Genomic DNA, 6,361 nt, shown 5'->3' with positions numbered 1-6,361 from the left:
AAATCGTGTCAAGTTTACCCACAATCTAGGAAAAATCCATCAAAATTCTTCAAGTAAATTCAATAGCCCACAAAATTCCAGAAACATCCCACAAAATTCTTGAAATATTTTCAAAACCCTACCAAATTTCAGAAACATCCCACAAAATCTTGACAACATTCCACACAATATCGGAAAAATAGATCAAAATTCTTCAAGTCCCCTCAATATCACACAAAATTCCACAAAATCACACAAAATTCCAGAAACGTCCCACAAAATTACAGAAATCTTCTCCAAACCCTTCCAAATTCCAGAAACATCCCACAAAATCTTGACAACTTTCCACATTATCTCGGAAAAATCCCTCAAAACTTTTCATGTCTCCTCAAAATCACTCAAAATTCCACAAAATTACCTGAAATTCCAGAAAGATCCCACAAAATTCCCGAAATTTTCTCAAAACGCTACCAAATTCAAGAAACATCCCACAAAATCTTAACAACTTTCCCCACAATCTAGGAAAAATCCATCAAAATTCTTCATGTCTACTGACAATCCCACAAAATTCCACAAAAATCCCTCAAAATTCCAGAAACATTGCACAAAATTCCCCAAATCTTCTCAAAACCCTACCAAATTCCAGAAACATGCTTAAAAAAATCTTGACAACTTCCCATACTCTCTTTGAAAAATCCATCAAAATTCCTCATTTCTCCTCAATATCCCACAAAATTCCAGAAACATCCCTCAAAATCTTGACAACTTTCCACACAATCTAGGAAAAATCCATCAAGATGCCTTAAAATTCCACAAAAGTCCCAAAAAATTCCAGAAACATCCCAAAATATCTTGACAATTTTCCACACAGTCTAGGAAAAATCCATCAAAATTCGTCATGTCTCCTCAAAATCCCTCAAAATTCCACAAAGATCCCACAAAATTCCAGAAACATCCCACAAAATTCTATGAATCGTCTCAAAACCCTACCATATTAAATAAACATCCCACAAAATCTCGACAACTTTCCACACAATCTAGGAAAAATCTCACAAAATTCCTTATGTCTACTCCATATCCAAAAAAATTCCACAAAATTCCCGAAACATCCCACAAAATTGCCAAAATTTTCTCAAAACCCTTCGAAATTCCAGTAACATCCTGCAAAACCTTGACAACTTTCCACACAGTCTAGGAAAAATCCATCAAAATTCTTCATGTCTCATCATTACCCCTCAAAACTCCACAAAATTCCCACAAAATTCCAGAAACATCCCCCTAAATTCTCAAAATCTTCTCAAAACCCTCCCATATTTGAGAAACATCCCACAAAATCTTGACAACTTTCCACACAAACAAGGGAAAATCCATCAAAATTCTTCATGTCTAGTCAATATCCCCAAAAAATTAACAAAATTCCCAAAAAATTCCCAAAATCTTCTCAAAACCCTACCAGCTTCCAGAAACATCCCACAAAATCTTGACAACTTTCCACACAATCTAGGAAAAATCCATCAAGATGCCTTAAAATTCAAAAAAAGTCCCACAAAATTCCAGAAACATCCCACAAAATCTTGACAATTTTCGACACAGTCTAGGAAAAATCCATCAAAATTCTTCATATCTCCTAAAAATCAAAAAAAAATCCACAAAAAATTCCCACAAAATTCCAGAAACATCCCACAAAATCTTGACAACTTTCCACATAATCTCAGAAAAATCCCTCAAAATTCTTCAGGTTGCCTCAAAATCCCTCAAAATTCCACAAAATTACATTAAATTCCCGAAACATCCCACAAAATTCCCAAAGTTTTCTCAAAACCCTTCGAAATTCCAGTAACATCCTGCAAAACCTTGACAACTTTCCACACAGTCTAGGAAAAATCCATCAAAAATCTTCATGTCTCCTCAAAATCCCTCAAAATTCCACAAAGTTCCCACAAAATTCTAGAAACATCCCACAAAATCTTGCGAACTTTCCACATAATCTCGGAAAAATCCTTCAAAATTCTTCAGATTGCCTCAAAATTCCTCAAAATTCCACAAAAATCCAACATAATTCCAGATACATCCCACAAAATCTTGACAACTTCCCCCACAAATTAGGAAAAATGCATCAAAATTCATCAAGTCATGTCAATATTTCACAAAATTCTACAGAAATCCCACAGAATTCCAGAAACATCCCACAAAATCTCCACAAATTGACACAAAATAAGAAAAATCCCTCAAAATTGTTCAAGTCTCCTCAGTATCCCAGAACATTGCAAAGAAATGCCACTAAATTCCAGGTAAATCTTGCAAAATAATTAAAATTTTTTCAAATACCCACGAAAATCCCACAAAATTTCTCAAACATCCCACAAATTGTGATAAACCTTGAGAAAACGCAACAAAATTCCAGAAACATCACACAAACTTCCCAAAATCTTCTCAAAACTCTTCGAAATTCCAGAAACATCCCACAAAATCTCAACAACTTTCCACACAATCTCGGAAAAATCCATCAAAATACCTTAATATCCTACAAAAATAACACAAAATTCCAGAAACATCCCACAAAATCTTGAGAACTTTCCACACAGTCTAGGAAAAATCCATCAAAATTCTTCATGTCTCCTTAAAATCCCTCAAAATTCCACAAAGTTCCCACAAAATTCCAGAAACATCCCACAAAATTCTATGAATCTTCTCAAAACCCTACCAAATTCTAGAAACATCCCACAAAATCTCTACAACTTTCCACACAATCTAGGAAAAATCTCACAAAATTCATTATGTCTACTCCATATCCAAAAAAATTCCACAAAATTCCCGAAACATCCCACACAATTCACAAAATCCTCTTGAAACCCTAACAAATTCCAGAAACATCCCACAAAATCTTGACAACTTTCCACACAATCTAGGGAAAATCACTCAAAATTCTTCATGTCTCCTCAATATCCCACAAAATTCCTAAAACATCCCCCTAAATTCTCAAAATCTTCTCAAAACCCTATCAAATTACAGAAACTTCCCACAAAATCCTAACAATTTACCACACAATCTAGGAAAAATCCATCAAGATGCCTTAAAATTCCAAAAAAGTCCCACAAAATTCCAGAAACATCGCACAAAATCTTGACAATTTTCGACACAGTCTAGGAAAAATCCATCCAAATTCTTCATATCTCCTAAAAATAAAAAAAAATTCCACAAAAAATTCCCATAAAATTCCAGAAACATCCCCCAAAATCTTCTCAAAACCCTACCAAATTCGAGAAACATCCCACAAAATCTTGACAACTTTCCACACAATCTAGGGAAAATCCATCAAAATTCTTCATGTCTCCAGAATACCTAAAAAAATTCCAAAAACACCCCATAAAATCCCCGAAATCTTCTCAAACCCCTACCAAATTCCAGAATCATCCCACAAAATTCCACAAATCTTCTCAAAACCCTACCAAATTTTAGAAAGATCCCACAAAATTCTATAAATCTTCTCAAAACTCTTCGAAATTCACGTAATAGCCCACAAAATCTTGAGAACTTTCCACACAATCTAGGAAAAATCCATCAAAATTCTTCAGGTCTCCTCAAAATTCCCAAATAATTCCAGAAACATCCCACAAAATCCCCAAAATCTTCTCAAAACCCTACCAAATTCCAGAAACTTCCTACAGAAACGAGAAAACTTTTCAACACAATCTAGAAAAAATCACTCAAAATTCTTCATGTCTCTTCAAAATTAAACAAAAATTCCACAAAATTGCAGAAAAATCCGACAAAATTCCTGAAATCTTCTCAAAACCCTACCAAATTCCAGGAATATGCAACAAAATCGTGTCAAGTTTACCCACAATCTCGGAAAAATCCATCAAAATTCTTCAAGTAAATTCAATATCCCACAAAATTCCTGAAACATCAAACAAAATTCTTCAAATCTTTTCAAAACCCTACCAAATTCCAAAAACATCCCACAAAATCTTGACAAATTTCCACACAATATCGGAAAAATCCATCAAAATTCTTCAAGTCCCCTCAATATCCCACAAAATTCTACAAAATCACACAAAATTCCAGAAACGTCCCACAAAATTACAGAAATCTTCTCCAAACCCTACCAAATTCCAGAAACATCCCACAAAATCTTGACAACTTTCCACACAATCTCAGAAAAATCCATCAAAACTCCAATTTCACAGGCCTATTTAACATTTGATACATCAAAATCAGTCCTTTGATTTGTATTTTGGAAACTTGTTCATTTTGGGGAATTTGTCATCTTCTCAGGGCATTGAAGGTCAATCAAATGCTGCAGGTTTCATTCTTCCTTTAATATGGTCTGTGTGCTGGGGTTTGACTCTTAAGCAGAGCTCATTTTTTATTTTGCAGCCTAGCAGTTCTCCTGTGGGGCTGTGGGCAGGTCAATTCACTTGAGAACGATGGGTAAATCAGCTCCTGGGAAGATGTGCACTGCCTGGCTATGGATGCTAAATCTGAACCAGAGTGCCTGTAGTTATTGCAGGCCACATAGCTCTCAGGTCTGACTGAAGCCTAGCCTGGGAAATTCATGAGAAGGAATTAAAACAATTCTCAGAGATACTAAACAGCCTTGCAGGTGTTGTTTTGCAACCTGTTGTTTCTCCTTGCAAGAGAGAGTCAGGGGGGGCAGAGTGCCCCTGACCAATGATAGTAATGTAGTACTTTGTTAACCAATAAGAGTTTCCTTTCTGTACTTTTCCACGTATCTGTCTATAAGACAGAGCTGAAGCAATAAACTGGGAATTCTCGTGTCGTGACTCCCATGAGAGTCCATGGTCGTTCCTTCAAGCCGTTCCCAATCGGAGCGACATCTGGTGACCGCCCGACGTGATGTTGAACCGACCCCTGAGGTCCGGTAACCCGACATAAACTGCAGCCGACCCCTGAGGTCAGAAGGCAACCGACGTGACTTCTGCTAATCCCCTGAGGGTAAGCAGCGAGCGGGAAAAAGCCAGCCCTTCCTCCTAGAGGGGTAAGTGGAATTCTCCCGGGCTTTCCAAGAGGAAGCTGGTTCTGGAAACCAACGGGATAGTGGAGCCTGCCGGTGAGTAGGTTTGGAACGGTCGTCTTGGCGAAGCAGAGCTCAAAAACCCCGGGTCCGAGCCGTTAGCGTGTGTGTGATTACATTCGCAGAGCCGCCAAGATAAGGTCCTCATAATGGGGAACTGTACTTCAGCTGATGAACAGCTGGCCTACCTTGCATGGCAGGATGCCCTGCCCCGCATGGGACTCAGTGTTTCTGAAGATGCCATGCGTGATTTGTTTCAGTGGGTTAAAGAGCAAGGTTTTAATATAACTATGGACAATGCCTTTAATCTCGAACTTTGGCTGTCAATAGAGAACCATTTACGGTCAAAATTCATGAACGGAGATATCAGCGTGTGTAGCCTAGCAGCCACCTGGGGAGTGCTTTTTAAAGCGCTGAAACAGAGCCAGTCTGAGGACAGTGAAACCGGGAGGAAAAACTTAGATGCCGGGAGTGCCTCCTTTGTACAAGATAAGGGACCGGGAGGTGAAACCGTGGATGAGCTGCATAGTGCTCTTTTAGCTCTGCCCAGACCCTCGGAGGACTTTAGCGGCGAGCGAGAGCAACCCGCAGCCCAGAGATCTCCCTCTCCAGAGCAGTCTGAGCGGCCGCCATCCGCGGAGCTGGGCGCGCGGGCCTTGCCAACGGGAAAGCGGCAGGCAAGCAGAGACTGCCCGCCTCCGCCCGTGCCACCCGCAAAGCCTCCGCCGGCGCCAAAAGCGCCACCGCCAGCCGCCGCAGAACCTGCTTTCTCCAGCGCCTCCGTGCTCTCCGAGCTTCTTCCTTCTGTGCCGCGAACAAAAGCGCAGACATCCCCGCTGCAGCCCGTCAGCGCGGCGGGGGAGGGGGAGAGAGTCGGCGCTCGGCTCCCCCGCGCCCGGCGCGCGGGCCACCGCCACCGAGGAGTCCGAGCGCAGCTCCGAAACACGGCGGGCCGCCACCACCGAGGGAGGGGGCGGGCCCGCCCAAGCAAACCCCCCGTGTACCAACGCGGCGGGGCACGCGGCTCCCCCCGGCAGAGGAGCGGCGGGGGGAAGGGAAACAGCAACCGCGTTCCCCCTGCGCCTGCCCGCCGCCACCAGCCGGGGTCCGGCCGGCCGCCGGCCGACCGCGGGCGGAGGAGCGGCGGGGAGAAGAAAAGCAGCAGCTTTGCTTTCCCCCTGTGCCTGCCCGCCGCCGCCGGCCGCGAAAACCCCGAAAAACCCGAACTCAAACCCAAATCTGGGGCCGGGGCCAGGCCCGTGGCAAGGATCGCCCCCCCCGCGCGTCCGAAACACCGGCGAGAAAGCGCAGGCGGGGGGGGCCGGCGACCTCGCTCTCCCCGCG

This window comes from Cyanistes caeruleus, unplaced genomic scaffold (assembly GCF_971803275.1).
Source record: "Cyanistes caeruleus unplaced genomic scaffold, bCyaCae1.hap1.1 HAP1_SCAFFOLD_226, whole genome shotgun sequence".
Classification (NCBI taxonomy): Eukaryota; Metazoa; Chordata; class Aves; order Passeriformes; family Paridae; genus Cyanistes; species Cyanistes caeruleus.
Note: the sequence above shows the minus strand (reverse complement) of the source record.